The sequence below is a fragment of the Pogona vitticeps genome, chromosome 5, assembly GCF_051106095.1.
Source record: "Pogona vitticeps strain Pit_001003342236 chromosome 5, PviZW2.1, whole genome shotgun sequence".
Taxonomy (NCBI): Eukaryota; Metazoa; Chordata; class Lepidosauria; order Squamata; family Agamidae; genus Pogona; species Pogona vitticeps.
The window spans coordinates 63,545,352-63,572,333 of NC_135787.1; positions in this window are offsets into that span (position 1 = coordinate 63,545,352).

The window sequence follows — 26,982 nt, forward strand, 5'->3', positions numbered from 1 at the left end:
CAACAAAGTCTGCAGTAGATCAGGCTAACTAGTCTTGGTTAACTAGACCAGTTAGAGAAGGCTAAATGGTCTCTCTCCCACCCCCCCTCAATGATACTAGAGTAGAATTCTTTAATACTGAACATGGCATGTACATGGGATTCACTGTCACAGGCTGCTTTTGAAAAAAATGGCAGAATAAAAATAAGCCTGAGACTTCAGTGTGTCAGGAGAAAAGATAATCCTTCAGCATTTCCTGAAAGCAACAGACAACCAAAGAACAAGTAGCTAATGGCTGGTAAACAGAACATTTTCCCAGGTGAATGGGAAAGATATTGCCTGTCCAGTGGTTGAAAATACAGCTGGCAGATTGAGTCATAGCTAACGAGACTGTTTAATTGATAACAGTGGAACTCAGAAATCCTTTAGAGACAAGAAATAGGAAATGTCTTAAAGCTAGGCCTTACCTCCTCACTGACCCTAAGAGCAGAAGGAGAATCATCTGAAACAGGAGGCTTTAGCAGAAACTGAGAATGAGAAACAAAGGATCAACCAGAATTCAATGTGGAAGAAGTCTAGTACTACATTTAGAGCATAAAGGAACCAAGTTATTATCTCCTCTTTTTAAAAATGTTGTGTTTTTAGTGATGGAAGCATAATATATATTTTAGTTTGTGTTCCCTTCATATCATTTTATACAAAGATCTCTCCCATCCCATTCTGTGAAAACTACTGGCTTTTAAAAAATATTTAGCATATGCAAATCCAATATGATGGTGTCAAGATAGCACCAGTGTCACTGAACAGCCTTCCTTTTTCCTTCTTCTTAGAATCATAGAAAAGTGAAGTTGGAAGGGGCCTACAAGGCCATCAAGTCCAAACTTCTCACAGTTTTTGTGACACTACTTTTTCAAAACAGTATCATCCTAAGCCAGTTGCCTCTTTCTCTCTCCTACAATGTTCTGAACTGCAACACAATGGTTCTGACTTTAAGAGAATGATGCCTCTATCCAGCCTTTAGTCTTCCTGCACAAGCTTCAATTCAACATCTGACTCAGAGATTCATTTAACCCTATGCTAAAATATTCATATAACACTCCTGGTACCTGGTGAATTTTCTTTGAGAGCAATTTGAATTTGAATGCATTCATATTCCAAAATGTGCAATTTGGATGTTCAGGTATGTTTTGTGGTATTCATCCATTTCATTGTTTATTGTTATTTTTAGCAGGTCTATAGTGTTGCAGAAGCAGATAGTTTAAATGAAGTGCAGCACTTTCAAAGAGTTGAGCATCCAAGATAGGAACGTACTGAAATAAAGCAAAATAACAAAGGCAATCCAGTTTTAAACCTTCAGAGGATGTGGGTTAAACCTTCTTAGTAATTCACATACACACATTCCTGAAACTGGCTCCCAAGCACATAACATTTGACTCTTTAATCAAACAAATTCTCTTTTTCACATTAATTCCAAACAGCTTCTGGACATTTGCTGGGGTAAAACTGGATTAGGGAGAATAAGCAGACCAGTAACAGGCAAAACCTTTTCAGAGTGTGAAGTGCTGCATGATAGATGTATTTCTGCTCGTGATGTGCACACAAGTTTTTCATGTCTGAAAATGGGCAAAATATATTCCATGAGAGAAAACAATGGGACATAATAAATGCAGGCGCAGCTCAATGGCAGCAATACTGCATCATACCATTTTTAACCTAAGAGAATCTAAGTTTACAGAAGAGAAAACATGATGAGAAACAGTTTTGAAGTAGAAAATCCATAGTTTTCTTAGGGGGATGGCATGCATGAAGTACTGGGAAGGGGAAGATAGAACATTATAAGTCTGCTTTGCCTACATCTTAATTTTTAGCATGTGTCACTGCCCTTGAAGTCTCACACCTTGAAGCCAATTGTTCCTTGCCTAAACCCTGGCCATCACCAGTGTTCTCCAAACTAGACTGGCTCACACATCAGCAGTCATGTGACCTCTTACATTAGCACACTTGCCCTTGTTTCCCCATCCCATTTCCTTCAAAATATGCCTAAGACCACTCCTTACATCATCCACAACCCAGAGGAGACAATGTTGTGCAGACACTGTCACTAAACCACTTGTTTGTGTAATGAATTCATTCTTCAGCCAAGCTAGGTTGTATTTCATATTGGCATGGTGGTGAGCAGCTGGATGTCTGGGCCATGGCCAGAAGAGGGGTGGTAGCATCTGGCTCCAGACTTAAAGCAGCCTCCAGAAAGAGACACTGGTAAGCTCTTAGTAGTCATGGTGACAAGTTTGAGGCCTGAAATATTTCTAAGGCCACCCTATGATTAGGGTTGCCAGATACACGGGTACCAAAAGGAGGACATAGAAAGACAAAAAAGAGGACAGAAGAGGACGTATTGAATGTTTCATTTGAATCATTCCGGATTAAACCCGCAATCAATACAATTTTATGACAATAGCTGCCAATAAATGTCTCTTAGTGAACTGACCAAGAAACAGTCATACTAAAAAAATAAAAATAAATATCATATCACCAACAAAGTTAAATTAGAGCAACTGGTATTATTAGGCTGCCAGCTTGCACAAAAATATATTCCTTTAAAAATGCAATCTCCCTGCTTAGACACTCCAGAACTTGCTCTACAGTCCCCCATTAGCAGATTTTGGAAAAACTTTATTTATGTACTTTAATGTTGGCATAGCGGGCGTTGGATTTCAACACCATCTGGAAGGCCACAGGTTCCCAAGCCACTCATTTGGTTCAAAATGGCTGCTGCTGAAGGAGGAAGCCCAACTCTAAAGAGCACCGCTGCCCCTCTTCGTTTCTTACCTGATCAGAGCAACTGGTATAAACCTCCTTCCTAGCAACCGGGGAGATGATGAACGAAACAGGAGCCCTTTGATCACAGGACTTCTGCCCGTAAAAAAAAAAAGAGACTACGGTGTGATTCCGTGATGAGTTCACTTCCACCCTTACAAAATAATTCTTCATTACAGTGCCCCCTTAGTTCTAAACCATCTATTTTTCCTCGAGTAAGATGAAGAGGAGGAGGAGGAAGGCCACGTAGACAAAAACTGGACATTTTAAAGGTTTTTAGCTTTGCCTGCCTGCTGGAGGACATTAGGCTAAAAAGGAGGACATGTCCTCCTTTTGCCGGACATCTTGAAACCTTACCTATGATGGATGGTAAGGATATGGGGCTGAGACTGAGACTTCAGTAGCTCCATGAGGTGTGGAAAAGGTACCTCCACTGCATCCCTTGCTGGTTAGACCATTTGATACTAGCACACAAGTTCAGTCCAAGGTATTTTTGACTAGTGTGTCCGATAGTTTGTACTTCTGACCACAACATGGCACTATGGTCACATAGACATTCAACTAGTGTCTCTGAAAGGCAAATTGGTAGTTATGCAGGGAACACCAGGAGGCTGCAGAACCATAAAGTTTGCCTGAGATTCCACATGCAGCCTAGTAAGCAGAATACGCATTTGAATTCCACCTCCCAGCTTTCTCAACATTGTCCATCCTTAAGCTGACTTTGACTGCTACTGTGGTTGCAGCAATCCTAAATGAATCACACAGAAATCTCCTGCAACCTGCCTCTCCTTGAGGGGACCCCTATGCCTTATCTCAGGTGATATCCCTTCCCTTCTGATCTTTGATCTCCATTTATGTAAGATTAAATATCCAGCCTTTAGGCAACCTACTTAAAAGTAGTTTATCTGCCAGCGGTATCTGCATTTTCACTGCAGAACCTCAGTACTTTTCAGAGGTTTCTGGCACATGTTTGAGGAGGCAACATTAGTTTGCACAAAGCTCTCCCAGTCCTCTTAGAGTTCATGCCCAGACTGGGCTGAAAGAACATCCTCAATTGTTTAGTATTCTCCTGCTGCTTCTTGATTGGTATGTGACTAAGGCAGCCACCTACACAGCAGGGGGAAAATGGCAGTTTGAATAATTATTATAATCTAAACAGAAATACAATTACTTCATCACAGGGAAAGACTGCAGTGACATGACCTGGAGCCCTCTTTGTTATTACTTATCTGGTTCTCTCTGACTTGCTTAGAAAGGACTGGAGAACCCCTTCCCTCTCTGCTGTAGCTTTATCATGTGGAAACTACATTTCAGCTCCCCCGAATCTGGTGCTCTCCATATGAGTTGTACTATAAGCTGTTTCAGAGTTTAGAATTTTTTGGTTAAATTCCTCTAGCTGTGCAGCAGAAGTGCAGGGATTCGCAGATCAGAATAGCTTCAAGTTTCCCGTAATAGTCCACCCTTTCTTCTCATCAACTGTCACTTACAGTCTGAACAACTCCCTCTGAAACATTAGTTGGAGAATGAATAAAAGGTTTAATTACTTAAAACTGAACAGATAAAACGGCAACTTGACAAACATGACTGCTATCAGCAACATACTTCAACAGACTTTAGAAAAGCAAAAAAGACACTGAGCAGGGAGGTGGGGCTCTTTTCGAATTCAGAGGCAGGGAAGGAAGGTTTGGTTCCTGCTGGATAGATTGACAGTCACCCCATCCAGTTGATCAGAATAATCATCACCCCTGGTTAACATGGCAGTTAGCACTGCTGAATGGGGATGATGGGAGTTGCAGTCCTGCATATTTGGAAGACACTACATTGTGGAAGAGGGATATTCTTCAATGGGTGGCCCGTCTAGTGACTGAATGATTTCTTAGCAATTTTGTTATACAGGCTCCCACTCCCCCACTGCTTGCATACACATCCTAAAGGCCATCACCGTCTATCAAAATGGATTTCCTCATTAGCATTCCATTTTACTGGAGGAAAGCATCTTCTGTTGGTAGCAAAGCAAAAGCAAAATAACCACTTGGGCGTAAATCAAAGCTAACATAACAGATACAACAGATTTTATGCCCGACTGTTCAGACAGATTAAGCTGCCAAATGGTTTAAAAATTTAAGCGTTGCAACAGTGGCTTTGTTTCTCCTGCTACCGATGGCAGTTACACTCCACAAGACTTCTCCCCGGTGTCATTCACTGTCGATTCATTGTGCCTCCAACAAATTTCTTTCTAATTGCAAAACCACAAACACCAGAAGAGAAGCAAGTCATAACGGTAATTCATACACCAGAACAACAGCCCTTTGCCTCACTCCTCCTTTGTAATGATTTGCTTAAATACTGGCTGTGATCCTCCTTATTTGGCTGACTTTTAAAGTCATCTTTAGATGTGTTTTTGCAGAATCATACCACAGCAACTGTTAATAAATGCTACCGACTTCATCAACTCTGCCACAACAGTTAATGTGTTTTTAGAAAATATTTGAATAGGGTTACGGAAAGGGTCCCGCATCTCTCAGTGACAACTTTTAGCATTTCACATTTGCTTAGCATGACTTTGGATTCTCTGGAGAGATTGGTAGGGTGGTCTTTATTTCGGCGTCTTTCAAAAGGTGTCAGCATGTTCCAGTGAGTCTGTCCTGTGTTTGTACACTCATGTATGTTTTTCACACCTTTGGGTATGTTGCTTGAGCTGAGAACTGTATTGGAAAATTTGGGGGGGGAACTGTATTCAGAAAAAAAACTGAAAGATATATGCATTTCAGTCTGTGGATTAGTAATCCACCTGGACTGGTTGGTTCAGCTGGTGGGGGTGGGGTAGGGTGGAGAGCGGAAATCATTAGGAAGGGGGCTGTGATCGTAAAGTTTTACTTTAGGAAGCAAGAGACCTGGAGAGGTCTTTTTTCCTCTGGGAGAAAAAGCAAAGCTCTAATGGCCTTGGTTTAAGTAATAGCATTTCAATACACGTGTGCAGAAGATACAATGGAAAGACAAATCTGTGTTGGTATATTACGTATATCCGCTCGTATTTTGGTATTTTATTTTAGGGCCTCAAGATTTTACCTCTGGAACTACATGTCATGTAATATTTATGACAGGCAGCTGTCACTGATGGTTAATTTCATGGTGAAATTCTCCTTGCTTCCAGATTCTTAAGAATATTTATCTCTGAAGACAGCACAGTCCTTTAAATGGAAATTTAAAAACAAAAACAAGAGTACAGACCTCATGAACGACTGGAAGAAAATGCCTGGAGAGGAACTCCAAATATCTAGACAGCTAGAGAAATACAATGTGGAAAAGCACAATGTGCTTTTAATTATTATGGATTAAAATCCATTTCTTTCAGCTTGCTTTTAATGACAATTTCCCAAGATTGGCATGCTTCTTCCGAATTGGGATGGAATTAAATTTAAAAGAATTTGATTTTAATTCGGACCAGAATTATTTATTTGGGCTTGGAATAGCTGGAAGTTTAAGAAATTAAATGCAGAACATAATAAAGCTGAGCGTTATCTCATCGCTGACCACATTGCCTGTGCTACAGAGTTTGTAATGGGGATGGCTGGAGAGTCAAGTTGGGGATGAGCTCCAAAATGTTGGAACAGGACATTTATTTCAGATATGAGCCACCAATGGTTTCCAATTAAAAACAGAAGCAAAGATGTGCTGCCCTCCACAGTCCAACAAAAAAGAAAAGAAAAGTTAAGCAAAGCCATGTGGTTCTTGTGCAAAGTACGAAAGCAGGGACTTGTTACAGATTTCATTTCCAGTCTTATTAGACAAAGGCTTGCCAGTCAAAGGCAATGGCTGAATGACTAGCAACACTTTGTCTAACTAGTTTGGGAGAGACATTCTAATCCACACCACCAGAGGTGAAATCTAAAACTTACTCCTCATATCTGAGTGTGCAGCCGCCATTTTGAAATTTGCTGTCAGCAGACAAGCCAGGCCCACATAAGTTTTGTGTTTCGTCTATTCCACCACCACCACCACCACCACCCAGGTCTTTGGTGCCCACATGGATTGAAAGCTGGCTTATGTTTGTGATTTTTACTGGTCTGATAAAGGCAATCACCCGTTTTGCCTTCAAACAAATTCACATGGTAATCTATAATGTCCATGTAGATACCCAGAATCTAGCAAACTACTATGGACTCTTAGCTCTCACTCTTCTGTACTGTATGCTTGTAATGAAATAAATAACATTGTACATTCAACTTGCAATTAAAAATATATCCTCTAAACATCTCATTAAGTTAGTAAAAGTACTCTGAAGTATGTCATTTTAGAAATGCAGCTATTTAAAAAAAGAAACCCTCCTCCGGTATTACTCATTACTGAGATTACATGTCAGATTTTCTTGAGCTAGGTTTTCTTAACATTTGTAGTATGGGTGTGCATAGGCTTCCAAACTTGGTTCATGCCTGAAGAAGGCAAAACTAATTGGTACTTGACCTCATCCTTGTCTGTGCAAGTGGCTGCTGTTATGTGCCACCAAGTCACATCTGACTCATGGTTACCCTATGAAAGAGTGCTCTCCAAAATGTCCTGTACTCAGCCACCTTGCTCAGCTCTTGCACACTCAATCCCATGATCTCTTTTAAGGTGTCAGTCCAACTCATATTTAAGGGACATGGTGGCGCCAGGGACGTGGTGGCGCTGCGGGCTAAACCGCAGAAGCCTGTGCTGCAGGGTCAGAAGACCCAGCAGTCATAAGATCGAATCCATGCGCCGGAGTGAGTGCCCGTCGCTTGTCCCAGCTCCCGCCAACCTAGCGGTTCGAAAGCATGCAAATGCAAGTAGATCAATAGGGACCACCTCGATGGGAAGGTAACAGCGTTCCGTGTCTAAGTCGCACTGGCCATGTGACCACGGAAGATTGTCTTCGGACAAAACACTGGCTCTATGGCTTGGAAACGGGGATGAGCACCGCCCCCTAGAGTTGGACACAACTGGACAAAAATTGTTAAGGGGAACCTTTACCTTTACCATTTTTTACCAATTCATATTTGGTCTTCCTCTTTTCCTGCTGCCTTCCACCTTTGCTAGCATTGTCTTTTCCAAAGAATTCTGTCTTCTCATGATGTGCCCAAAGTAGGATAGCCTCTAGTTCAACATTTCAAAATGGATTTGATCTAGGATCCGCTTGTTCATCTTTCTGGCAATCCTGGGTATCTGCAAAACTCTCCTCCAGCACCACATTTCAAACGAATCAATTTTTTTCCTGTCAGCTTTCCTAATTCTCCAACTTTCACCACCCGTACATGGTGATCAGAAATATGGTCTTGGCCTTGGTTTCAAATGACAAATTCTTAGATTTGATTAGCTTTCCTACTTCTTTCATTGCTAACCTTCCAAGTTCCAGTCTTCTTCTGATTTCTTGGCAACAGTCTCCATTTGGAATGATGATTGAGCCAAGGTAGTAATTGCGGATTTCTGGATCTCAGAGAAGAAATCCATTCCCATGAATGTGAGGGGGAAATGGCAAAAGTACAACTGCACCAGTCTCCAGACTTTGGTGGGGCTAAGGTGCAGGCAAAACAGAAGGCTTGTCAACCAGGGCAGTGTCACTCTGCAGAGCCACACACTTTATTTCATTTTAAAACTTTATTCTTGGGAGAAAGGCTGATCTCATCGGTGAATGGACACGCCTTCTAGGACAGCCACAGGGAAGAGAGTGAGTGAAGGTCTTTAAAGGGCAATGAGCAAAGTCCCGTTTGATTCCTTCTTAAAAGAGCATTTATCCTTCATGTTACCAGGAATTTGACCTAATTCTCTTACCTTCCTCTGTCTTCTCTTCTTTCATTCATCAGCATAGCAGATAGGTTTATTCAAGAAAAAAAAAATCCCCAGTTTATTCTTCTGTCTCCCTTTTTTCACCTCACCCCCACTGCTTTGTCTTCCTCATTTTCCACAAGGTGACCAGAAGCTACTTACGTCATACAAATATCCCTGATTCAGTTAACTTTTCTACATTTGTCTGAAGACACTGTACATCCCTTGTTTGTAGAAGACGGTCTGTTAAATGAATGAATGAATGAATGAATGAATGAATGAATGAATGAATGAATGAATGAATAAACAAACAAACAAACAAATAAATAAACAAATAAACAAATAAACAAATAAACAAACAAACAAACAAATAAATAAATAAATAAATAAATAAATAAATAAATAAATAAATAAATAAATAAATAAATGCATTGATGGGGCCTCAGGTTACATCTGGAAATTTGGACATTTTGTTGGATTGATTTTGACAGAGCACTAGATGACTATTGCATTGCATAAGACAATGGCTTCTCCAGATTTCAGCTGCCACCAGAGAACAAGAAAGGAGAAATTATTTATTCCACATGTCACAAAGAAGGTGTAACTTCTTCAGAGAGCTAGGGAAATGCAGAGAAGTATTTTTGGTAGAATTCATAGTAAAGTGTGACTTTATTAAAGCAACTTCAGCATGAAGAAGTTGAACGCAGACCATAAGAATCTTTCATGGTTGCCTGAACAGATATATCTTGGGGTGAAAAAGGGAAGGTTAGGAGACAAGATTACCCCTTGTAAATCCTGAGTGGAAACTACTCCAGATTCTGATGTGTTAGAATTAAACTACTGGAAAAAACACAACTGGACTTCTAAATATTACAAACACATTGACCTAATCCTTCAGTTTGAAATTTGCAAGACCCACATAGTGATCTAAATGACTTGGGGTAGGGATGAAAGCAGCCTAAATTTTACTTAACTTTCTTGGATGGTTGAACTTAATTAGTTCTTAATCTTTCAAAATGTCTATCCGGGAATCATATTAATTAAAGAGGCAGCCTTAAAAATGGTTTATGCATTACACAAGTCCCCAAGACAACACCATGTGGAAATCTGTAATACAGATGTCTGATTTATTGAAAGTCCTGTGTAACTTCAGGAGTATTTCACACTGTTCAGCACAGAATTCTTAGAACTAATAAGCCATCCCAAAAACGTCTCAAAAGTTCAGAACACATACAGAATAAAAATCTGTATGTGTTCAGAACACATACAGAATAAAACTGTATACAGAATGAATACATTATATCTAGTCAAGGAACTAAGCAGTTAAGCAAGAGAGAATTGGAATCAGAGGTTGGTATCACAAAGAGAGAAGGGCATGAATCCGCGGTTGATGTGTTTGTCCTGGTTCTTTTACTGCTTCAAAAGGGGTTCAGCGGTTCAGTACCTTGCCTCCTCTGGCCGACACCCACTCCGAAGCAACAACTGGAGGGGGCAGGGCAGAGGAACTGGGGCGCTGCTTCTGAGTGGGCACCCACTGGAGGATTTGGGGCAAGAACTGCCAAACACCCGTTGTGGTGGTAAACGAACTGGGATGAACCACCAAACCAGCGGTTTGTGCTCATCTCTAAACACAAATCATCAGGCAGGTTCTGTGTTCAAGTAGGATCTCCAGAGCCAACCTTTAGGGCCTCCAATCCATCTACACTTTCTTCCCATCTCTGTCTATTACACTGCTTCCTCCAAGTGGGTGACCCGTAGACATGGGAGATCCAATCGGTTTTGCTTTCTCTTCCTTTTTTTTTAAACTGGAAAAAAAGGCACAATTTCCCCATCCTGAATATGTGAATAGAAAATTTGGGCATATTCTTCAAATTGAAGAATGAACCAAAATGAATATTTTTGCCCATCTGCATTGACCAAATTCACATTTATTTTCCCCTTTTCCATTCTACATAAGATACACACGTTTTCAAAAATTCGGATAAAAACAATTTGAAACAAAATTATTGTCCTATCTCTGGTGGATAGTGACAGGAGTAAGGACACACAGTAGTAGCTGCCCCTGTTTTGTGCGGTGGTACTGATTGGGCCCAAAATAAGGTTGGCATATTCTCATTCCTCAACTAAGGATAATTTGCATATTGTAGAAATCACCAAATAATTAATCACAACACACAACTGGTTTTCCTTGTCAAATTACTCCTTTTAAAATTGTGTCACAGAAGGGAAGTGGATGGTTTAATTTTCTTAGATCTTTTTGCATGCATTGCATATTTGAAAACGAAATACAACTTAAAAGATCACATATCCCCCCATAACTGAAACCTACAGCAGTAAAATAAAGTGAACCTGAGTTCATAAAAAGAATCAGAGGAACAGGCATAATGGAATATCTTTAAACTGCCAAATTGGTCTCTGCTACTTAAATTCTAGTATTCCTAATAAATATGTGTAGTCTTTCATCTTCAGAGCAAATGCTTAGGAAGGCTGTTTTATAATATAATGACTATATTTAGCAGAAGACAGAAAAAGTGGAAATGAAAGGAACCAAAAAATATGCATCCATAGGATATGATAATCTGGCTGTATACCAAAGCTTATATTTAGAGTTCGTAAGAACTGATAATAAGGGTCTAAATCCAACATTGCACCAGAACCCCACAACTGATATTATTTCATCTGCTTCCTTTCCCACTCCAGACTTCTTCATGACTAAAAACCTTCTCTAGAAGGCTTTCTAGCCTTCCAGAAGAGGTTTTGAGGACACATGTCCAGCAGCCAATAGCGCTGCTGAAAGGTGTATCTACTTTTACATACACTTCATATAAGCTTTTCCCGTCCAGCCGTTCCCCACTTCTGTTCATGCTCTCTCGAGTGACACCAGTTGCTGCTTGCTGGCTTGCTTGTGCTCTTGCAGTTTCGCTTTGGCGACAGCAAAGCAAAGATTCATTGTAGTGTTCGCCCCTAGTTCCCTTTGGTTATCTTCCAACCACTGAGCACATGAAGGCAAACCAAACTCCTCTTCACACGCTGCCACCAGTTGATCACTAAATCAACATACTTTTCTAAAGAAAGATGAAGGTCCATTCATCACTGTCTTTTAAAATAACACAGGTTTATTGATTAGAGATGTTTTGATAATTATTTGTACGTATCTTCTTCAGGTTTATCAATCATCAATAACAATCTTCTATTTGATATTACAGTTACTATTCACTCTTCTGACTAATCACACTGCAGATCTCCCAAATATCTCTCTATCCCTCCTGACTCCACACTCTGACTCTGACTCATGCATGCCTCTGCCAAAGGGACCTCTCATTCTGCTGGGGCTAAACATAACTGCCTCAATGCCATGGGCTTCTGTGCCATGTGGTAAACTCTCCTGGGGGGACCCAATTTGTGAGTGAATAACTCAGACTTCCGATATCTAATCTTCACCAAACTTGGCAGGCGTGTTGGGGAAACACATAAGAATCTCCGTTGTGATTCTGGATTCTCTAAGTACCTGGGAGGAGCTTTCTTAGGTGGGGGGGTCCTCAGGGGCCCATGATCCAATGTTCACCAAACTTTCAGGAGTTGTAGGAAAGTGTCTGAGGAAGCTTCCCTGCTAATCTGGTGCTTCTAGGTGGTTGGGGGCCAGTGTTATAGCCGTTTAAAGTGCAGATGAATTGACAGATTGATTCATCAAAGAATATTTGTATATTTGTAATCATTGAGTCGTTAACCTTGACAAATAATGGATCAAAATGAGTCACCATTTTTTTGATTCATCCCCTGTCTCTAGTCATCATATATGATGCTGTATGATCATGATGATGAAGCCAAAGCAGAGTGGGGGTGACTTTTCTAGATTGGGGAGGGGGAGGATTCTTGACAGAAACATTTTTTGAAAAAGCATGAGCCAGGAAGCAAGAGCCCTCTTCCATTTTTGTTTCAAAAACAATCTCAGAAAAGGAAGGAAAAACTTCTGGTTTATCCTTATCTCTAACTGCTGTGGTTTCCCAGCAGAAAAACTGAATCTGCTACTTCTATATTTGGAAGAATTAAGATATGACAATCCACACAATCTTTGTTGAGAACCACAATTTTAAAGGTACTGCCAGTTAAGAGTCCACAGACCTGTAGAAGTGGATGCAAAGGACATGAAGTTTGAAATAAGAATCACCATTATTATGTGTAACATTTCAAAATCATACATTTTCCAGATTCCAAAGAAAAGGGATCTGTGCAACAGGAAAGCCCTAGTTATAACATCAACTGTGGGTCCTGATGATGGCAATTTTAATTGTATTTTAATCATTTTATTGTATTGTATTGAATTTTAATTATTGTAAGCCACCCAGAGACCTCTGGGTAGAGTGGGCGGCATATAAATAAATAAATAAATAAATAAATAAATAAATAAATAAATAAATAAATAAATAAATAAATAAATAGTTTTTGGAGCTAGTACTTCCTAAGACATATCCTGGGAAAAGCATAACCTCCATCTTGTTAACTTTTCTGAAAGGAGGACTAAAGGAAGTATAACTATGTTTCACTATGCCCTGTAAATAAGCCCTTTAAAGACTCTGCACTACTGAAAAACATTTTGTTTATTGCTGCAGCGAGCACGCCTTCTTTGCCGCTATTTTCCAACCCATTCTCGCATTATAGGAATGCCAAGAGATAAATAAAAACCCAAACTGCTCTATAGAAATATAAATTCAATGAAGAAATAGCTTTGGAGACAGCAGTGAATTATTCAGACTTGTTTCTTTCATATTTTCCGTTACTGATTAATTCCACTGGGTGCTTCTGCTAAAGTCTCCATCCGTAAGCAAGGTAGTGCATATATGTAACTGTATTCCTTGCATTTTTCCTCAGCTTCACTCCCCTTTTTAATTTATAGTTATAGTGACTGTTGAATGGGGAGACTATAAAGACATAACAGGCGCCATATTACCTTTAAAACAACCTTTGCAAACAGGCATATGGAGAGGAAAAGAAAAACACAAAACAGCTTCACAAAACAAGTGATCTTACAAAACAGCCACAGCATCTGCCTCCAGAAATAAAATAAGATCTGAACTCTTCGAAGTCTTCCTGCTGTTGAATAAATCAGTAATTTCAAGGAGTTCACATGTGCTTTTACAATCACATACTCAGGCTTTCAGTAACCAATGACACAGGATAAGCAAAGGTCTGAGTGCTTGCTTTTACCTGATGACATAATCCTAAAATCACAGAATAGTGAAGTTGGAAGGGGCCTGTAAGGCCATCAAGTCCAACTCCCTGCTTGATGCAGGAATACAGATCAAGGGACAGTTGTCTAAATTTCTCTTGAATGGCTCCAGCGTCGGAGCACTCACCACCTATCGAGGTAATTGGTTCCACTGTCTTACTGCTCTAACAGTTAGGAAGTTTTTCCTGATATTCAATCAAAATCAAAATTCCTGTAACTTGAGCTTATTGTTGCATATCCTGCACTCTGGGGTGATCAAGAACAGATCCTGCCCCTCCTCTATAAGACGGCCTATCAAGTACATTTGAAAAGTGTTATCATATCACCCTCTGTCTTCTTTTATAGAGGCTAAACACACCCAATTCTTTCAGTATTTCCTCATAGGGCTTGGTTTCTAGGCCCCAGATCATGCCTGTTGCCCTCCTCTGAAATTGTTCCAATTTGTCAGCATCCTTCTTGAAGTGTGGTGTCTGGAATTAGATACAGTACTCAAAGTGAGGCCTAACTAGTGTTGAATAGAAGGGAACTAACACCACATAGGATTTGGAAACTATACTTCTGTCAATGCAGCCTAAAATAGCATTTGCCCTTTTTTGTAACCACATTGCACTGTTGGCTCATATTCAGCTTGTGATCTACTGCAATTCCAAGATCCTTCTCGCTTGTAGTATTGCTGAGCCAGGTATCCTCCATCTTGTAACTTTGTAATTGGTTTCTTTTTCTGAGGTGCAGTACTTTGCACTTATCCCTGTTGAATTTCATTCTGTTGTTTTCAGCCCAGTGCACCAGCCTATCAAGCTCATTTTGAATTGTGTCTCTGTCTTCCAGAGTATTAGCTATTCCACCCAATTTTGTGTCATCTGCAAATCTGACAAGCATTCCCTGCACTCCAAGTTGTTAATGAAATCCAAGTTGTTGATAAAAATGTTGAAGAGCACCAGACCCAGGACTGAGCTTTGGTGTACCCCACTTGTTACCTCTTCCCAGTTGGAGAAGGAGCCATTAATCATCACCCCCTGAGTACTACTCTGTGGCCAATTGTGTATCCACCTGACACTTGATCTATCCAGCCCAGACTTATCACGGGGGACTTTGTCAAGATATACTATGTATACAGCATTCACACTGTCTATCAGGAAGGTTACCTGATTTTTTTAAAAAAATATTTATTTATTTATTTATGAGATCAGATTTGTCTGGCAGGATTTGTTCTTGACAAATCCATGTTGGCTTCTAGTTATTACTACATTTTTTAGGTCCCTGTATAGTGACTGTTTTATCATTTGTTCCAGAATTTTGCCTGGGATTGATGTCAGGCTGACTGGCCTGTAGTTCCCAGCTCACTATGCCCTTTTTGAAGACCGTTGGGACATTCTCAGTGGTGACCACCATATTGTAGAGCTCCCTCCTTGTGGAGGTGCATCAGGCCCCATCCCTCCTCAACATCAGGGGGAAAAAATTAAAGCACTCACTATTTATTGAAGCTTTTCACACTCTTGCCCCTGTTGAATATTTTGTCTCTCCAACTGCTGATAACCCACAATGTTATGGGCTGATAATTTGGTTTTGCCACAATCTTTTACCTTAGTATAAAGTGCATTATATGTTCGACAAATGTTTGAAGTGATGTCATTATTGAATTTCAATTTGTGTTTCTGCTGATGTTCTGATTACAAGCTGCCCAGAATAGTGGCCTGGCCACTAGATGCACAGCATAAAAATAATAATAAATAAATAAAAAACAACTGGCAGGCGTGTGGCTGAAATTCTCTCTTACTCAAGCTTTTGTGTTAACTGTTTCCTGAAGTTCTGAATAGGGATCTTCTGATATTGAACAAGATGGTTTTAAGAGAAAAACATAAGCTAAAATGGCTCCCAGTCACAGGAGCTCCTGAAGTACTTCACTTGTACTCTTGTCTTCACTCTGTTGCAAGGAGTGAGCACACAAAGATCTAAATGATTGCCAGGCAGGGAAGAGTACTGAGAGACAGGGCTTATGTGCATTTCCACAAGCCCACCATGAACATAGTGCTCTTCCTGGACTCAGACAAACACCTAAGAAGAGCTTTAATCTCATGCCTTATCAGGTTTTTGGAGTGCAAGTGCACTTAGCCAAGTATAGTCATAGTGCCTTTTGCAAGCTTGGCACCAAGTGTACAAGGATCTAAATGGCAGCCGGGCATGCAAAGAGGCTGTGTTGGGTGCCTATGTCTCTGACACAGTCTGGCATGTTCAAGAACTGGAATAACCACACAGGTCTCTGGTGACTCCAAAATGTCTTCTGAGTTTTGGCTTTTGTTCAGTCACAAAATATATTTTCTTTCTCAGCCAAACATAGCTCTTCTTGTTGGTCCACTCAGAGGCATTTCTCCTTGGAAGGGTGAGCTTTTAAATGCACCTGTATTGTCACAGGGCCTATTCAGCTCATTTCTGTGGTTATTTTCTGTTTGTATTACATAAACCCTGATCTTATAACTGCAGCATATATCTGAAATAGAATTTAATTACACAACAGGAAACTCTTATATGTGTGGAGGAAAATCTGATGGAAACTGTCTACAACCAATTGCCTGTAGCACAAAGCTTTATATTTTTAGAGTATCACTGCAAACAACTGGGGCAAAGGAAGTGAAAATCTTCTGATTAAAACAAAAAAAGAAAAATGTGTTTTATTTGAGGAAAGGTACACAGGGGAAGGGAAAGCGTCTACTTTATTAGACTATCCCTAGAGAAATCAGCAAGCACTTTTTTTGTAATAATTCATACTCTGAAGACAAAGCCTCAGATGAATTTTGCCCCTACTATGAATTCTGTAACAACCCAACAAAATTAATTATGCTACTTAAAGGGGGGTAGTCCACTCTACCCTCTCTTGTGTTTACATTATAAGGAGACATTTGCCTGTTTCAGTATTAACATTTCAGTAAAGTAGCATTTTCCTTTAAAAATATGCTCACTATTGACTTGAAAAGTAATCCATTGCAGCAGTCAAGCTCACTGCTTTTAATCAGCCTCACCCCCTGCTTTCATGTGTTGTTGTATTGCCTTGGCTTGAGGGGACAATGGCATAGCTCTCATTATAACTGGCAATCTTGACTGTCATGAGATACTGGGGCCCCCAAAGCTCATAAGGACACAAGAAATCAGGTCTTGTGAGATGAGACTCAAAGAGAAGGTCAAACCTGCTGTTCCAAATCATGCTACTTTACCATATTGATTTTGACCTGAGTTTCTCCAATGTCTTTCTACCTATCTTCCCAAAGTTGTGACAAAATACACAATAACAAGGAAACAATGAGTGTATACACACACATACACACACACACACACACACAGAGAGAGAGAGAGAGAGAGAGAGAGAGAGAGAGAGAGAGAGCAGAGTTCTGAAGGTGTTACCATGAGAAGATAAGCATGGCAATACTTTTGGGGCAATTTGTTTGGCAAGAAAAATATTTCCCATCTTCCAATAGGACAACAAGCATGTGCCTCAGGAAACCCTCCACTCTGGGATGAGATGGGTAGGTTTAACTTCTGTCTGGGTCTATCTGATCAGATGTGGAATAGTGGATTCTGCTGCAGTGTTTTAGGTGCTGCCCAGATATTCTGGCTGACAATTCCCGTAACGCCAGAACATTAACCATACTGATTGGGACTGATTGGAGTTTTAATTCAAACATACATGGATGGCACCAGGCTAGAAGGCTGGTTCAAATGGTCTGGCTTCATCTTTGCTCAGCCAAAATCATAAGTCATCGGTGTCCTTCTTCCAAAGAAAATGGAATATGGGTAAGGACTGTGTTTTCAGAACCCCCCAATGTTGGAGGAGTGTAGTAAACAAATCAACACCATCCTCTTGTTGGCATTTTGATGGCATCAGCAGGTCCAGCACAGTAGCTAATGTTCAAGACATTCATTTCATTTAATAAAAAATAAAATCCTAAAAACAGTAGAAGTTGGGTTCTAGTTTGATAGTAGCAGAGTAGGAAATACCCACCTTCTCTGATGTTTTTAAAAATATTGCTCCTACAAATATGGAGGCTCTCAGTCAGATCTATGTCATATGATCACTATTCACTTCTGTGAGAAACACAGAAAACACACTTGAACAAAATGGGATTCTATGTTGAAAAATGAATTGTTTATAACTCCTCACTGTACACAGCATATATTTTGCCATATTAATCTATCCATCAGTAATTTGAGTGAATCAAAATGTTTCTTTTGTTCTTACCAACATTTTGAGAGCTGTTAAAGAAACAGAGCAATTTCCTACTGAACATCCTCCAAAATTTCAGGCCAGGGAAACAAGTGAAGAAGTTTAAATGGAGCCCACAATGTATACTTAAGTTTACTTATTATCAGATGAGAGCTTTTGCATCATCCATTTGTTTGATTTGGATATAAGAGATTATTTCTACCTACTGACAGGGTTTGGACTCTACACTCCGATTATAAACAGAATGCAGATATATAAGGGGAAAGAGCAAGAGTGAAAAACAAAAAACAGAATAAAAATTGAATCCTAGAAAAAATAATGTTGGTCTTGTCTGGTTTGATCAGGAAGAGGTTGACAACAGTAAGAACAGTAGGAAATTCACACTTTTTTTGTCAAGAACTACATTCTTATATTTTTTCCATATTTTTCCATGTATAAGACTATACTTTTGTCTAAAATCTTTAGACTAAAAATTGAGGGCCATATTATACATGGAAGTAAGCTGAGGAGAAAAAAACAAGTGGAGGGAAAAGCAGGGATCAAAGTGATCCTGCAGGGCTTTGATCCCTGCTTCCCCCTTCACTTGCTAAGCCTTAGCAAAAGGAAAGCAAGCATCAAAGTGCTGCAGGATCACTTTGATGGCATGAAATAGCAAGGGGAATTTGACATGGGATCTGATTCCATGAGGGCTGGTTTACTATTTGGTTGCAGATCTGGAGACTGTGTCAGACTGCATGCATTGATGCAGGACTACTGTAACAATTGCCAAACCTTTTGGCAAATGGGACTTGAGTCAGGTCCAGCATATGAGACAGCAATACTCTAATGCAGAAAGGCTGAAGTGATGATAGGATCAATGTATTAATTCCAATGCAAGCTCTATATCCCAGATCCAGTCTCTCACATTTCCAGTTAAGGACACTATGAAGAAATTGGATTCAGGAAAGAGGTGCTAGAGATCACATTTCAAATATATACAGTATTGGCTGCTGACTACCACATTTTGAAAGAAAGCCAGTTCATGTTTTCTACATTGTATGAAAGCCTTTAACCGTACAAATTGTGAAAAGCTATAGACGATTCTAAAAGAAATGGGTGTGGCATAAAATTTGATTGTCTTGATTTTGACTATCTTGATGTATATCCTGTACTCTGAACAAGAGGCAACTGTTTGGAAGAATGTGGAGAAACAGAATGGTTTCCAACAAGCAACACTGTCAGATAAGGGTGCATTTTATCTCAGTCTCTATTCAGTCTGAATGCTGTATGTACAGCATAGAAAGCTGGATTAGATTTCAATGAAAAGAACAGTGAAAATTGGTGGAAGAAATACCAGCAATTTAAGATATTCAGATGACACCTACCACTGGCAGGAAAACAGTGATGTCTTCAACTGACTACTGATGATGATTAAAGATGGTTTCAAACATTGTAAAAATAATGATCTGAGACCTGGAAAGCTGGAAGGCACCATATGGATCATCAAGTCCAGCCCCTGTTAAGGAGGCACAGGGGGAAATCGAATTCCCTGCCAGATGCCTAAACCACTGAGCTACTCAGCAGTAGGACAATAAAAATCATGACTGTGGGGAATGACATAAGGCTAGTTTTGAGAACTAAGAAATTGAAAATATTGAAAATTTTCTATACCTTGGTTCAGTCAGTTCAAATGGACAGTGCAGCCAAGAATATAGACTTGGAAGGTCAGGTGTTCTCAACTAGAAAAGATTCCAAATGTAAATATGTGTTACTAGAGATCAAGGCCATATGTATTATGGTGTTCCCATAGAAGGGAGGCCGTAAATCAATACCAGCTTGACAAGACATAATTAAATCATTTGCATTTGAAGAGAGCTCTGTTTCCAGTGCTAAGTGTATTGCCTAATTTGACCCTTAGCATTTCATGAAAAAGAACATAACATAAGAACATAAGAAGAACTCTGATGGATCAGGCCAAGGGCCTGTCTAGTTCACCTTCTTGTATCTCACAGTGGCTCCACCAGATGCCTCTGGGAGCACATGAGACAATAGATACCTGTCTCCTGATACCCCTCCCCTGCATTTGCCATTTTGAGGTACCTTCATTTTAAGCCTGGTAAGCATCCTTAAGTCTCGAGAGACTATGGTAATGTGCTCTGAATAGAGGTCTTGGAACAGCATCTAACGTGGCTGAGAAGGCCAATTCGAGAGTGACAATCCCTTCCACACCAAATAAAAATACAATCTGTCCCCTGTTCAGCTCCCTGGTTTTGCTGGATTAGGGACTGTCTCTTTGCCTCAGCCTGCTGAACAAGTGTCTCTGCAAATTGGGAGAGGCCATTCTGCACCACCTGCCTCCAGGTTGAATACTCAGAAGTCAAAGTTTGCCATCTTTTGAGGTCAATTCCTAAGGCCTTCAGATCCCACTTGCAGATATCCTTGTATTGTAGCTGTGGTCTCCTCTGGGGCCATTTCCCTCCACTAATTCTCCATACAGGAGATCTTTTGGAATCCAACTGTCAGCCTGGAGATTATATATCCCCATCATAGTTTGTAACCTGTGATGGACTTTTCCTCCAGGAATCTGTCGAATCCCCTTTTAAAGGCATCCAGGCCAGATGCCATCACCATATCCTGTGGCAAGGAGTTCCACAGACTAACAACACGCTGGGTAAAGAAATATTTTCTTTTGTCGGCCCTGTAAACATATTCACTGCGACTTTAGCATATGGTTGTTTGGACTGGCTTCGCTAAAACCAATTGTTTTATAAATACTTATTTCATGATATTAGGAGGACTACCTAAGAGCCCGTTGACTCCTTGACACTTGGCATATGTCCAGCCTCATCCACTATACAGAGTCTACTCCCAGCTGAGTTAACTGCTCTGGCATAATTTTCCAACTGAGAGATCAGCACAGATGTTATAGCAACTGTTCCATTACCCTGCCAGCTATTTGAATGTTGCTGGTGAAGGCTTCTACTGGAACAAGAAAGGGACAGGGAGGGTGGAAGAGAAGAAAAACTATTACTGGCATGACTGCTACTACTGCAATGATGCTATGGGCATCCATTTTACTCCATGTTTCCCCCAAAATAAGACAGGGTCTTATATCAATTTTTGATCCAAAAAATGCATTCGGGCTTATTTTCAGGAGATGTTTTAATTTTTCTTCATGTACAACAGTCTATGTTTATTCAAATACAGTCATGTCATCTTCTTTTGGTTACTGCACAATGGTGGAGGGCGGGGTTTCACTTAACTGGGGCTTATTTTGGGTAGGGCTTATATTACGAGCATCCTGAAAAATCATACTAGGGCTTATTTTCAGGTTAGGTTTTATTTTCAGGGAAACAGGGTACAACACCTTGATCTTTCATTCATAAAAATGAATGAAGGTGAACAAATGTGAATTAAATCCAAGCAAGGCTATTGGTCAGTAGAAAGTCAGATTCAGGATTGGGATTCAGCCTGCTCTAGTAGGGGTTGTAATGTGGAGTATCTTTGCAGAACTCTGCTTAGTGTGCCAGCTGTGAACTTCTGTGAATTGACCTCAACAATGCCTTAGTTACATCTTGACTCCTGCAATGTGCTGTAGAGAGGCTACCCTTGAAGAGAGAGTAGGATTTACAGATGATGCAATATATCATGGTTATCAATTATTCACAAGGCTGAATTCAAGATGTTGGCTTTAAGTAGAGAAGGGCACAAATTCAAAAAAACAAAAAACAAAAAACAAATGACCAAATTTGTTTAAAACTCGCTAATTCCTTGATTCATATTCATATAAACCAACGACCCTGATGAATCATGAATCAATGAATTTTAGTGATTTTTTGTTTGTTCATTTGTTTGGCTATAAAATGGCTTTCAAGGAATCTAGAGACACTAGAATTGCAGGGAACCTTCCTCTGAACCTTCCCGACAATCTCTCAATGTTTGGTGAAGATTGGGTTTTGGATATCTGAGTTATGCACCCACAAGGAGAGACCACCCGAGAAAGTTCCTCCCAGGCACCTAGAGACAGCAATATTATAGAGACATGTGCTTCCTTGTTCACTATCACTGCTTAAGAGAAGCCTCTTTTCAGACAGTGAAAGTTTTGTACTGAAGCACAACACTCAGAACTAACTCAGACAACTTTAGAAACTGCATTACAATTTATTTTGCAGATTTCCTCCCCACCTGTAAATGCATATGTCAGGGTTGAGCAGATGTATGAGTTTCCAATGAATTATTAGGATGCAAATGTGCATTCCAAACTTCATTCCACTGCATCTCTACACCAATGATTTCCCATCTGCTGGAAAAGAGGTACAGGATAAAGCAGAGGCTTTGTGCTTGAAATGAATGTTGTTCATTGCTTTAACTTTCATTCTTGTAATGCCAAGTTCATTCAAGGGAGATTTCATACTGTGTGTTCCCATGCTTTATAGGTCTCCTGAAAAGGTGTGTGTATGCTGTAGTTCATATTTGAAGCATAGGATGGTTTGTTCCTATGTTATTCTTCATCATGTCAGAGTTTCTTGTGTTACACAGAGCATTCATAGAAGTCCAAATATTTAGATTCACATTTCCTGAAATGTAAATAATAGAGTCCATTTCACTCACACAATAATATTTGGAAAGTGATGAAACTGATGTGAAATTTCTTCTTCCCCAGTGTTCTCATTATAAAATCACCCCAACAAACTTGATTTTTTTAAAGTCATAAAGACTACCCCCTCACTAACTAATAACCAGTTTCACATATCAACATAGCAATTAAACAAATTGTTCCATGGCCCCACAAAGCCATGACTGGAAAGCTTAGTCATGGCTAGAACTATGAATCTCATAACTTATTGCTCTTGGAAAGAAACTGAGGAAGGGAATCCCTCTTTTCTACAGCCAGTGAGATTTATAGGTGTGATTGTCCCCCTTCCCCAGAAAATTCTGTGGGAAATTTGCAGAATTTCTCCGAAGTGTCTTTAATGGGGAATGTGAGAGGGTGGATCTGGGAGATCATGCAAGCAAAGTATGAGAATGCTCTGCCAGAGAACTATAAGCCCCTCTCTTCTCTAATAGCTACAGACTGTGGATGGAAGTCCTCACCTGTCCACATAAGTGTGAAGGAGAAACCACACAATTATTATTCTCACACATGGCATATTTTGTTGCACCTTCAACAAGAGGAGCAAGAGTAATTTTTGTCCAAATCAAGCTGAAAAGCATAGTCCATGCCTTGACAAAAATACCGTATTTTTCCGTGTATAAGATGATGCCTTTGCCTAAAATCTTTAGACTACACATTGAGGTCATCTTATACACAGAAGTAAGCTGAGGAAAGAACAAAAACAAAAGGAGGGGGAATGCATCAAAGCTATTCTGCCACGCTTTGCTCGCTGCTTTCCCCCTCCACGGAGCTTAGCAAAAGGAGGGGGAAAGCAGGGATCAAAGGGCTGCAGGATCACTTTGACCACTGCTTTCCACCTCCTTTTGCTAAGCCCCATGGGGCTTAGGAAGAGGCAGGGGAAAACAGCCAGAAATCAAATTTTCTAATTTAGGGTTAGAAAAGTGGGAGTTGTCTTATACATCGGGGCATATTTTAAATGGAAAAATACGGTAACACAAATTGCTGATGATTGCTGCTTTGTTTTATGGATGTTTAAGGATTAGAAGCCCTGGGGAGCTGTTTGCATTTAAAAAAAAAAAAAACATCAGCCAGTCATCCTGTGATTGCTACATATGTGTGCGTGTTTTACCTCTCAGAGGAACAAGACACTAGTTTTGCTCAAATCAAGTCTGTGAAAATGACAGAATCCTTGGTGTGAGAGAAAAATAGTAGCCCTTTTCTTCCTCTCAGCAAGTGGCAGGGAATCTTTCAAGGCTTCAACATTCCTCAACGTGGTGTCTCATAATCTGAAAATAGCCAAAATGAGGAGAATATAGCATTTAGTGAGTGCTTTTACATTCCTGTTTCAAGCTGAACAGGAACATTTGGAAAAAGCTAGATGGTCCAGGGTTGTTGTTGTTGTTTTTTTGAAAAGTCATAGAAGAATTAATAAAACAAAACAATCAAGACAATGTCCTTTAAAAGAGATAAATGAGATGAGCTTCAGTCTTCAAGAATTCAACTAATTCTCTTGACTAGGAGTTTTCTTTCTCCTTCTTTCCAAATAACTGTCTATTTATTGAGACAAATTCACCAGAGGAAACATCTGTTTCATTAATGCAGCTAAATCATGACCCAAGGGAACTGTAGATGGAATGATATACAAGACTTATCCACACACTCACAATCTGGGGGGGGGGAGTGAAGCAAAATGTGCATCTAGAATTGTGTGAACAAAAACTTTGCTTTAATCATTAGTATCCCCTGTTCTTGTTTTTTCTTTCTGCGTCTTTTGTATCCTACAAAAATTTAGACTCTCCCAACTCCAGCTCCCATAGACATTAAGTATCAGGATTGTTGTTGTCAGCTTTGAAATATTCGGAAGAGGAACGAACTGCCAAATTACTGTACACCATTCTCATTCAGCACTACAGACATTCTCAGTGTGTTCTCCTACTTCGTGTTTAATGAAATTTCCTCTTTTTCTCTCAACATTTGCTCACTGGAGAGGAGAGATTGTACTGTTCTTTTTTTAAAAAATAATCATTTTATTCATATCTAAACAAAACAAACTTAAAAACATTAATGTAATCGATAATTAACAAGCCAATCAGACCAACAACAACAACAACAACAACAACAACAACAACAACAACAACAACAACAACAACAACAACAAAACACATCTAAGCATCCTTCCTTCCCCTATGGATTGGAGATTTCACTGTTGTCTGGTCATCAACATATCCACAAGTGGATTCCGGTGAGCACTAGTTCGCTATAAACTAATTTTTCTCCTAAATTCCTGTCCTTTTCCGGACCCCGTTATATATAAGCTTCCAGCTTTGCTTTACAATGTCTCTTGGTTGATCCTGCAGTGCCTCTGAAAGCATATCTAGTTCTGCAATGTCCAATAACTTCTTTAATAACTCATCCATTGTTGATATCTCCAAATTATTCCATTTTTAGGCCCAGAGTAACCTAGCTGCTGTGAATATATACAGTAGATTATATTTTATTTTCTTGTCACCAATTCTGGCATTTTATTCAGTAATAACATTTCAAGTTTAAAATTTAATTTTTGTTGAACAGTCTCTTTTACCATTTCCCAAACCTGTATCCAAATATAGTTTTTGCTTTTTCACATGACCACCACATATGATAATAAAAACTTCCACTTCCAACAAACATTACTGTTACCTTCTGACATTTTTGCCAACCTTACAAAGATAAAGTGCCATCTATGAAACATTTTAAGGACATTTTCTCTAACATTCACTAGCTTAATCATTTTATGATTCTCTTTCCACACATATATATATTATTTTCTTTCCACATATATACATTATTTTCTCATTAGTGTAAATCTATAGTTCATCCACCTGGACCCTCCCCTCAAAAAATCCCATAGTTTTGTCCTTTTTATATCTCAATTCAAGTTTCAGCATTGACCACCAATCTGTAGCTAAGCCCAGTTTCTCTAGATCTTGTTCATCTTTTATAGTCTGTTCTTTAGTTATTAAGTCTTTATACGTGAGTAACGCTAACTTCTGATTCAATACTTTCAATGTGAATGCTTCTATTGGTGCTACCCATATTGGAATTTTCTTATAAGTTTGTGTTTGAAATGTTTGCCATACTAAGCAGAACGTCTTCTTCAGAATATGTTCTGCAAAATGTGATTGTTCTTTATATTTCCAGTACCACACCTATGCATGCCAACCCATTTTTAGATCATGACCCTCCAATTTCAATAATCTTTGATTTTCTAGCATTATTCATTCTTTTATCCAGACCATGGCACATGCCTTATAATAGTCAATTCAGTAGTCCTAAACCATCTCTTTCTTTTAAGTCTTGCAATGTTCTAAGTTTATTCTTGGTTTCTTCGCCTTCCATTCAGATTTCAAAGTCAGGCTATCCAGATCCTTGAAGTATTTATAATTTAATAAAATTGCTAAGTTTTGAAATAGAAATAACAGTTTTGCTAATATCATCTTTATTGTTGTGATTCTTCCCATCATAGAAGTTTGTGGAATTGTACTGTTTTGACTAAACCTTCCATAAGGAAATAGAGAGGCTATTATAATGTCAGGCTAGTGGGTTTAGCTGTGTCATTATGTAGCACAACAAATTATGAGTTATTGTCCTTGTGATGGCCTAGTCAGAGGACTCATCTATGTTGGTCATTAAGGAGTGGGGTGGTAAGGTCATTTGGAGTGGAGGTGTGATATACCACTTGGTGTGATCCTTGCCTCCAAATTGCATACTGGAGCTCAGGTGACCCTATTTGATCTGGTTCCTTCCATTCTGAATTTTTGATATTGTGAAGTGGCTTAATAAGTGAGCCACTTCAGGATATCAGCAAATTGAAGACTACCTCTGCTCCTCAGTGAAGGGGCAGAGAAAGTGAAATTTTTGTTTAGCCTTTGGTATACCATTGCTGATGTGCTACATCAATTATAAAGATTTTCTTAAAAGAATCTTTGTTGTGTCTTAAAGGACCAGTTGAGAAACTGGAAGCAGCAACATTGAAGCGGTGCTAATGCTGTATGGACCAAATTGAGCAAAAACAGCAACAACAACAATCTCAGTGTTAATTGGTATTGTAGTCATCAACGTTTCTTTTGTTTTAAGAGAAACACAGGCACCCTACCATTATAAGTTGGAGAAGGTGGATTTGGGACAGGCTGCTTGCAAACAAAGTGTCAGGAAAACCTCCTGCAACTTAATCTGAAATTGCCCAAGAGTACTTTCATTTTAATTCTTCTCAAAAGTAGTTCAGGGATTACAACTGCTGTTTATAGCAGGGAAATATGGCTGTTTAGTTTGAACTTATGTTCTTTTGAAATTGTTATTCTGTGAACAGCTAATACCATGAGGAGA